A 10927-nucleotide genomic window follows, 5' to 3' on the forward strand; every position below is an offset into this window, starting at 1 on the left:
ATAGTGCATTGACTTGTCTATATAGTTGAAAATGTAAACGTACAAAGTCAGATGGAGAAATAAATGATATGGCCATGCCGCAATTATTGAATAAATTTATATCACTTTTATTCAACCCTCTCGTGTTTCAACTCCCTTGCAAATTTCTAAAATGATATATTTTACAGTAGAACGAATTCATAGCCACGCCTTTTCTACAAGACTCGTGATTGATTCGAATAATCAATGAGTAGATAATATTAGTGTTGTTTCTCGATTTGACTGCCCGTTTCCAATTGTTAAGGTGTGTCATTGTCAAATTTCGTGTAAAGTTCAAATATTTTGTTTTTCCAATTTGTGTGATGGTGGTGTTTTTGGGTATTGTAAAAGGGTTCATTACTAGGTTAAAATGTTTTGTTTGATAAATTTTAGTGTTCTTAAGTAGGTTAGAAATTTTCCTAATGTTGGACAATTTTTTTAAATTATGTATACTGACATGACTTAGGTAGGGGAAGACTTACAATTTATTATTTTTTATTATTATTATTTAAGATTTTATGGCGGTTATGTATATTGACATGACTTAGGTAGGGGAAGATTTATTATTTATTATTATTTTTATTTTTTAAGATTTTATGGTGGTTATGTTAGAGCAAAATTTCTTTCAACGAGACTTGATTTTTTGTGGATTCATTTGGAATCATTCAACGTGACCAATAGATCAAAAGGTCATTGAATATATCATTTTAATTTATTTTCAATGTTTTTTTAATAATTTCTTAAAATTTTGTTGTATGAAATAACTAATGTGTATAATTAAGATATCATACATTTTGTTTAATTTATATAAATTTTTAGATAGATACATCAAACATTATAAAGGTTTTTCCCTTAGATTTTTAATTTTAATTTTTTACTTTATATTGATGTCATTAATCTTGTATGCTAAAATGAAAGAATTTGTAGATTTTTTTCCAAAATGTAAGATTTCCAATTATTTATTCAACATGAAATAATTGCATTTTGTGCATATGTGAGATTATTTTTTATTGAGTAGACTTTTATCTTCTTTTTTGGATTTTAGAAGTTTTTAAAATAAATTATTATTCTTTATTAAATTATCAATATTTGATCATGCAAATGTTGATGTAATATTCAAATTAATAATAGGATAATATTTGTCATGAGATATTTTAGTGTGAATCTAAACTTAATGTTGAAATGCTAATATTTTTTCAAGTAAATATAATTGTTCAACTCTGACTAGATTCTTGTTCTACTACTGAATTTGAATGATTCTTAATGAGTACGCTAGGAATCCAATAATAATGAGTTGTTGCAGCATAAGATAAGGTTGAGACCATGCTTAAAGAAAGTATGACAAAATGGATGCCCTTTAGATTCTTAAACAAAGAGGTGTTATCATATTAAATAATTAATATGCATATATGATTGAAAAAGTTTTCATAACAAAACATTTACCACTCTTTAGTTCAATATTTCATTTTTATCATTGTTATTCCTTCACCTATCATTTACTTACACCTATCCATATTACATAAATTTTAACCATCAAACCAATAAACAATAAAAAAACTTAAAATATATCTATAATTTTATTTTAGAAAAATCTTGTTTATCTCATCTTTAATCATAAAATATTTTGCACTAAAATATTTTTTTTTTAAAATGATTTTGCGTAATTTTAGATTAAAAAAGGTTTCAAATGACATTATAAAATTATTAATAAAAATATTATTATTTTGAAGAAAAGAATACTTCAAGTAAGATCTTTTAGAAATTTTGAAAATATCTTAGTTGTTTGGTTATATATGTAATATCTATTTGAAAACCTCAAAACTTATACAGATGCCTCAAGATTTATGTCTTTTAATGTTTTTGAGGTAGATGTATTTAAGATATATAAGTTAGCTATTAAACATATAAAAACCAAGTATTTATTAAAGAGCTCTTGGCCAAAATGATAAGCTTATGGGTTTTGCTCAATCTATGCCCCTAACTCTCTGACTGGGAGAATTGTGCTTTAGGAGTAGCTTCACACTATTCTTCCAATGTGAAGTGGGTATTAGGAGGTGACTCCAACATGGTCGAATATTTGCCTGACCATAGTTGGATTAGTTCTTCTCACCTTTGTCAACCTAAATTTGAAGATTATACAGTAACTCAAAATTTCCCTAATGTTCATGATCCTCTATTGAGAAAACATAACATGTGCACACCTTAGTGGTTTACATGGAGTAATTTTAGAGAAGAATCTTTATATAAAATGAGTAGGCTATACCACTTTTAGATTTCACCTATTTGCCACATCCTTCCAACATCATATGGTCATCTTGTTTCTTTAGATCTTCAAACTACCCTCTTTGACCATTTTCTCATCTTTGTTGTGTTATCAGTAGATTGAATTCTTTGCCTCTTTCAAAAGACCTTCCCTTTAAATTGAATGTTTCACATCTCAAACATTAGGACTACATAGATGGTCTTTTGGCTATTTGGAAAGTTGAGCCTAGATCACAATAGGACAATTGGGTTAAATGATGGGGAGAAACTATCGAGCAATGTTCTTCCTTCATGGCTATAACAAAGAGTTGTTGCAAAACTTCATGGACTTGAGACGTCCATCAAAGGTGAATTGACTATAGAAGATTATAGTTGTCTTATGATCCATGTAACATCTCACTGCAATCAAATGTGGCAAAGGTTGAAAATATGCTTCAAAAAATTGATGCTTACAAAGGCAAAGGTTATCAAATTTGAGCATGTCTATAGTGGATTAAAGATGGTGAGCATAGTTCCAAATTATTTTTCAATATCTTAATCAAAAGCATAAACCAAAATGCATTTCTTCCATTAAATTTATTGATAGAACTTTTCAAAGTTACCACTCTTACATTATGAATACCTTCTATTATTACTTTAAAAATATTTTTACTGATAATTCAAGTAATGATATTCTCATCCCCTTCCTTTGGGAGAGTTTTCTTTCTTGCATTCTAAATAAAATAGACCACAACTACAAAAGATTTCTTGATCACCTACTTTCCATAGAGGATATTGATGCTACTCTTCAATGTGTGGTTTTAGGGAAAAGTCCAAGAATTGATGGACTCCTTGTGGAATTTTATAGAACTCTTTAGCCTCATATTCAAGAGGATTTGTACAATGTCTTCATCGAAGGAGTTGAAAATGGATCATTAAGATATGTGATTAATCAAGGGATGATTCAACTTATATAAGAAGAAGACATTGTTAATGGATGGAACCCAATCACCCTCCTCAATACTTCTTATAAAATAATAGCTAAAGACATTGCATGAAGAATTAAATATATATCTCAAAAGATTGTTCAATTAGAGAAAACATGATTATTGGGAGGAATATTTATCCTTGACAATTCGGTTCTTTCTTAAGAAACAACTGAGTAGGCCCAACAATATTCTTAGGATGCTCTAATAATTAAAATTGATTCTGATACATCTTATGACCACATTTTCTTTCCTTTCATCCATAATATGATTAAATGGCTTGGATTTGGACCTAAAATATGTAAAAAAATAATTATGATATTCCAAGATGCATCTTATAGAGTTGTTATCAATGACATGTTTTCATTTCCATTTCCCTTGCAAAATCCCATCAAACAAGGTTGTCCACTTGTACCCTTTCTTTATCCCCTTGCAATTGATGATCTTTGATATTTGGTTTAGAATGCTTTTTCAAATAGACTTTTTCATGGTATTTCATTACCACACAATGCAATAGGACTTAATTCTCATTTTTTGAATGATAGTATATTTTTCATACAAAATCTAGTAGAGAAAGTGACTAATGTTTTGTATGTTTTATATCTTTTCTACACCATTTTAGGGTTTAGGCTATCCATGCATAAAAATTATTTCATAATGACCCACCTAAACCCCCACCCCCTTGGATTCTTAGGGAATGGCATGAGATTAAACATGGCACCATAAATAGTAATCTTGGCATTCCCTTTGGCATTATAGTTTCACTTAAATAGATGCAGTCTTGGTTCATCCATAAAATAAGATAAAAATTTCTAAATTCGACCAATAAGTTCCTCTCCATTAGTGGTAGAATCCAAGCCACTAATAATATCGTGTTAGTCAATTATGTTTTATTTCATCTTTTTGGGTTTCCTCTAAAACCTATTACACTCAATTGACTCATATTATCATAAGGTTTCTTTGGAATAAATGGGAAAATACCAAAGGTTTGTCAATAAGTTCCTCGACATATTGTATTCAACCAAGAGACAAAGGAGGTTTGGGATCTATCAATCCATACATGCAAGGAATTTGTCTTGGCAAAAAATGGATTGTGAGAACCTTAGATGGTGACACACCATGGAAACATTTGGTTTGATAACATATTCAAATAGCTATTGTTATTCAATCATGGAATTTGGTTAATTGGAAACATAAAATCCTTCTAGCTCCCTACTTCAAAACCCATGGTTTAGCTCCCTTTTCCTCACTTTGGTTGAACTAGCTAGTCCAGAATAACAAGATCCCTTTTTCTACCTTAAATTATCTCAAGGGAAGACAAATATTTTTAAAATGTATTTGTGTGTTTCATGATTTATGGGACCCCTTGAGGTTCGACTAGAAATCATAGGATCAAATCAAATTACAATTCAATATATCCTCAATTTATAAAAGACCAATCCTTAAAATCCTACAACTTGTGTGACTCGTGACATGGTGCCCTATGTCCACTCCATGACATAGTAATTTCCATTTGTTAGCCCCAACTAATAATGTAACTAAGAATTTAATTATTGTACATGAAAGATTCATATTAGTTGTTATATTGTCATTGATTTCAAGCCTTAGTTGGTTAGACATTATTCTAATTTAGTAGAGTGTCATATCATTTAATTTATGAAGAGGATTTGAAGAAAGTATGATGATGACAAAGTTGATAAGTATTGATATTAAATGGGCACTTGAATGAGTTAGACCTTGATAGTGTAATGTTGGTTCAATTATTTTACAATTGTTCTAATTTAATAGAGTGTCATATCATTTAATTTATGAAGAGGATTTGAAGAAAGTATGATGATGACAAAGTTGATAAGTATTGGTATTCAATGGGCACTTGAAAGAGTTAGACCCTGATAGTGTAATGTTGGTCTGATTATTTTACAATCATGTAAAGTTTTAATGAATTTCATGTATTCACTGAGCTACATCAGTTAAACCAAGTGAAATATAGAATATAGTATTGTCTGAGATACTAAAGTATTAACCAAGAAACTAGAAAAGTAAAGATGGAGTTTAGTGTTAATTGAGTGATTCTAGTACTAACCAAGCATAGTGTTACCCAAGTGAAGTTGCAATATTCACTAAGTAGGAGTTGGAAGAAAAAATTAAGAAAGATGAGATTTGAGGTTGACTTATGATTGAAATAAAGAATGTTTGAGAAGCTCAAAGGATAAGTTCCAACTTTGTTACATGATCTACGACTGGAGAAATATGGTAAAGATATGATGAAGGAAATTTAAGCAAGATGAAGATGAGCACAAATTTTAATGAAGTTTTTTTTTGAGTGTCTAAATACAATGAATCTAAGATCTATGATCTTGTTTAAAAGGAAAAATCGAGAAGGATTTTGAAGATGAATATTACTTATTTAAGGAGATAATTGAGACCATTTTTGTTTGCTAATCATTGTTGTTAAGTTGGTTATTGTACAAAGTTAAGAAGGAAGAAGAACAAAGTGAACCAAGTAGAAAAGAGGAAGGAAGATCAAGTACATAGAGGAAGTGTAAGGTGAAAGAAAATGAATGTGAATCAACCAAAAAAAGATCAAACAAAAGAAGACCAAGCAAAATAGAGAGTTGATAAAGCAAGGTAGTGCTAAACCTAAATAGATCATTTGACTTTTACATTCTTACCATTGTAGGAAAAATTATCTTAACCAAGTGGATCTAACAATTCTATCAAATCCTATATGGTAACATCTATTAGTGATGTTGTAATTCCTTTAAAATGGGTTACTCATTAGAAATGTCAAGGAGTGATAAGGTCTAGACAATCTTTGGTTAAAATACTCCAACTAGGTTACACTAAAAATGTGCATGTAAATCTTTGATAAGGTTGTCTTGTAGTAGAGCTCACTCAGGAAAGTGAATTATTTGGGTTACTAGTCCCTGGTAGTCTTTCCCTTAAAGGGTTGCCACTTTAAAGAAAATGTGTTCAATTGTGTGATTGCTAATGTGTTGCAAATTTTATTTCATATTTTATGTTTTATGTTGTAACTTTGTATAAGCTAAATTAGTTATTATGATACCCAATATAGTCATAAATAATGAGTTAACAATTTGAAGTAAAAGGGTCATAAGTGTGAATTGAGATGTTGAATGTTGTTATTGAGTTAGTGTCATGAAAGTGTATGAAGTTTGATTTGGTACTATTTTTTTTTTAAGGCCTGCAGGATAACTAGATATAAATTATTTATCACACCCCCCCTCTCAGTTTTCTAACAATTGGTATCAGAGATAAGTTCTTGAAGGAAATAAGTTTAAAGGGACTTGAGCTAAAGATCCAAAGGTTTTATATAAGAGAGAGATACCTAAGATGAGCAAGGAGAACTTTTCCTCATGGAAAAAAAGAATGAGGCTACACTTATCTAGAGCTTGAGATCATTATCTAAATTGGTTGGACAATGCATATGTTTCTTATGTTGGTCTTATGGCTATGGATGAAATGAGTCAGAAAAGAGAACACAAAAACGCGATGATTGAAATTGCATCTACCTTGAATGATATTTTGGCACTTGTACATGGTAGAGATGAGAGTGTATTGAGAGCTAAGTTTGAGAGTTTGAGAGGAAAATATAATGACATGAGAATGAAGGAAGATGATAATGTAGTGCAGTATGTGAATTGAATGAAGGAATTTGTGAGTGCAATGAGAGCTACTCAAGGTGTTATCAATGACAGTGAAATTATAGGTAAAGTTTTGAGAACACTCTTACCAATCTATGCTATAAAAGTTTCTATAATTTAAGAACTTAGAGATATGCATGATAATCCTCTTAAAATTGATGGTTTAGTTGGATGGTTGATTGCATTTAAATTAAAAAAATATGATAATAATATGCCTACACTTGGGAATGCTTTCAAGTCTTCACTAGCCATTAGTAGCTCAAAGAAAGACAAGAATAGTAAAGATGAAAGTTAGTCATAATCAGAAGATGATATAGCTAAGATTGAAGCATTGCTTGCAAGGAGGTTACCTAGAGGCAAAGGTAAATTACCTCTAATATGTTTCAAATGTAATGAAGTGGGACATTTTTCTACTAGATGACCTAACAAGTATAGGGATGACAAGAAAGATAGAAATGACAAGAAGGATCACAAGTATAGGAAGAACAAAGACTACAAAGACAAAGGGATGAAATCATTTTATATTGCTAAGGAAGAATACATCAAGTTAGATATTGAAGTTGAGAAAGATGGAGTAGAAGTGATATATGTTGTGTTGTTAAAGGAAACCCTAAAGAGGAAAGGTATGAAGAAGGTAAAAAAATTATTTCATATGTTAGTAAAAATCATGATTGGATCATTAATAGTGGTTTCTCACATCATATGACTTGTGATCTTAGTAAGTTTGAAAATTTTGAAGAAAGTGATGGTGGAACTGTTAAGCTAGGGAATGATATTCCATGTCTAGTGAAAGGTAGAGTATCATTGATGCTTAATGATAAAATACAATGCGATGATGCATATTAGGTGCAAGGAATGAGATAGAATCTATGGAGTATTGTATAGTTGAATAATAAAGGTTATAATCTTGAATTTAAAAATAGGAAAGTGAATATCTTTGATGGTGATGGAAATTTGGTCACCATTGGTGAATAAACTAAAGGTAATATATTCTACCTTGGTCCTGTAGTTGATACTTTCCTTTTGCAAAAATTGAAGAGGTATCATTGAGGCACAAAAGGTTATATCATTTTAACTTTAAGAATATAGTTAAGGTCAATAGAAGGAAAATAATTAGAGGCTTACCAAATCTTCAAAAACTTGGGAATGCAATGTGAAAAGAATGTCAACTTGGTAAGATGACTAAGTCAATTTTTGCAAGTAAACCACATACTTATAATCATATCTTGGAACTTGTGCATACTGACTTGTGTGGACCAATTAGAGTGGTAAGTTCTTATAGTGAAATATATTTTTTAGCCCCAACTAATGATGCAACTAATAATGATATGAATGTATGTAAAAGATTAATTCCATTTTTAATGTTGTTATTGATGTCAAGTCTTAGTTGATTAGACAATTGACGTAGTGCAAGGCAAGAGAATCTTAAAGGAGATAACCTAGTCCCCACAAAATAACCACACAACAAAAAAAAAATTCAAGATATAAGATTTGATACCAGTCCACAAAAATTTATATAAAATAACTAATTACATGCAATGTTGGTGTATATGTTCCAAGGGTTGATTGCACTACTTCTCAAGAGACCTAGCTTGTCTCTTCTAGGCACCTAGTCCTCCTAGGTTCTTGATTGGTTTAGATAATTAACTAATACCAATCCAAACTCCTCTCCAAGAGTTTGATCCTTTTTTCTTACCCTCAAAAGACTAATACTCTAGTTTTAGTACTCTTCTCCACACTCACTTAGAGAGCTCTAAGTGCAATTTGCTCACAAACTACTTTCTTCATTGTAGGATCATCCATCAACATGAGGTCACTCCATATAATTTCTTTTGAGTCCATTTAGAAATATATTTAGACTTCTTCCTTATTGATTTCAAGGTTTTGTCTCTAGGAAGCCTAGTTAAGCCTAATACCAATTAGCCCTTGAAAATGGCTAAATCCACTTTCTTGCAAAAAATATCCAAACAACCTGGCAAATAAATTCTAGTTTCAAGCACTCTTTTGGATTTACTAAAGTATTATGTGGGTCTTAGACTCCTAAGTTGTAGATATAGGCGATTCCTATTATGTATGTCTAATAGGGCTAAAAAGCCTATTTCCTAGGACCATACTATAAAATTGTTTGAAAACTAACTCAAATGGATTGGCATGACCTCAATCATCATGAAATGTCAAGATATGACTATTACCTTCTTAGAACTATACTTTTTTTGTAAAACACTTATATTCCTTGCACTTAACCATTCGATTCAACACTGTCAAACCTCTAACCAAGGATTCCTAGCTTGCCTAGGTCTTGAGTTTAAAAATAGTTCCCTAAACTTCCACAACTCCCAATCCTATAAATATGTACATCAATGACTCCCCTAGCTTTCTCATCTACTCTAGGGTATTTCCCATGGTTAAATTTCATGGGGGAGCCATTTCTTTACAAATTGGTTAGCACAAACCCAATGAATAGGTTAAATGCAAAACAATTTACAAAGGCAACTAAACTATCTCTACACTAAAACTAAAAATAATAATAAAAACCTTAATCTAATCCTATTACATGAATTCAATGCAATTTTTACTCCTTCAATCCATATAGCATCACACAAGATGAAAATGCTTTATCTACACACTAATCATAGTCATAGTCACTATTGTATTCACAAAAACTTCTTATAATCCAACCTCCCAACTTGAGATTGAGCCTTAAATAAGTATTAGATGCCTTTTCCCTAGATTTTAGTCCATATTAGTGGATTTTCCACACCTCATACTCAGGGGATCTAAGGTAACCAAGTTGCATGCAACATTTGAAATAAATTGCAAATGTTGTCATGACAACATTTGGCACATTTGCACTTATGCCATGATCCTTGTTTCTAGGACCTCTAACCCCTTTAGGTTGATGCATAAAGAACATAAATGACCTTAAATCATCTTTTCCACCTATTATATGTGTTTAGGATACATTTACAACTCAAATCCATTTTCCTAACTAATAAGCTGAATCTTGCTAAAACAACTAACAATGGCTTGTGTGACCTTAGTCCTAATGACTAACTCACCTAGACAATAATTCAAATGAATTTCTAAGGTCTAAAAAAAAAATATTCTATGCTCTTGACTTGGTTAGAGTCAAGTACAAGCCAAAAAAATTTCAAACAATGGAGGTAGCCTAGGTGTGCTCTTGCACCATCCTCCCCAAAATGAAAAGATCATTCCACCCTTGGATTGAGGATATGTGGATCAATCCCCAACTTCTTGAACTCTAATTCCTTTATCCATACTACATCAACATCCAACTATCCATCCTTCCTTATCAAGTGTTCCTTGTACTCTTTGGTTCTATTCTTTTTATAAACTGTTGTGTCCAATATGCTTTCTGGTCTTGTAACTATAATAGTAGGTAATTGGAGATCCTCTACATCTCTAACCACTTCATGAAAAGTTTGATCCACTTCTTGTTGTGGTCCTCTACAATGGAATAAGCCTACAATGTTAAAGATAGGTGACAATCCACTATCCTCTGGTAGTTCAACCTTGAATGCATTGTCACCATACTTAGCCAATAGAGGACAGGGTCCTATTCTCTTTATCTTTAGCTTGTGAGGGACTTCCTTCTTTAATATGGACATATTAAGATGCACCATGACTAAGTCACCAATATTTAACTCAACTAGCCTTCTACTTTCATTCACCTTTACTTTATGCTTCATGGTGTTCTCTATCAATGTTTTCCTCATTATTTTATGAACCTCTTTCATGTTATATTCAAAATCATCAGCATACCCACTTGCTTTCACTCCATCTTTCAAATCTCTCAACTCATAGACACCCCTAGGATGTATTCCATAAACTACTTCAAATGGAATCTTCCCTGTAGATCTATTTATGGTGTCATTGTAGGCATATTCAACTTGTCCAATCAGCTAATCCCATTGATGTCCATATTCCTTAATCAAACATCTTAGAAGGCTCCCAAGGCTCCTATTAATAACCTCGGTTTGACCATAATTTTGCGGG

The sequence above is a fragment of the Cupressus sempervirens genome, chromosome 2 (assembly GCF_028749045.1).
Source record: "Cupressus sempervirens isolate cs-2001-9-10 chromosome 2, ASM2874904v1, whole genome shotgun sequence".
NCBI lineage: Eukaryota > Viridiplantae > Streptophyta > Pinopsida > Cupressales > Cupressaceae > Cupressus > Cupressus sempervirens.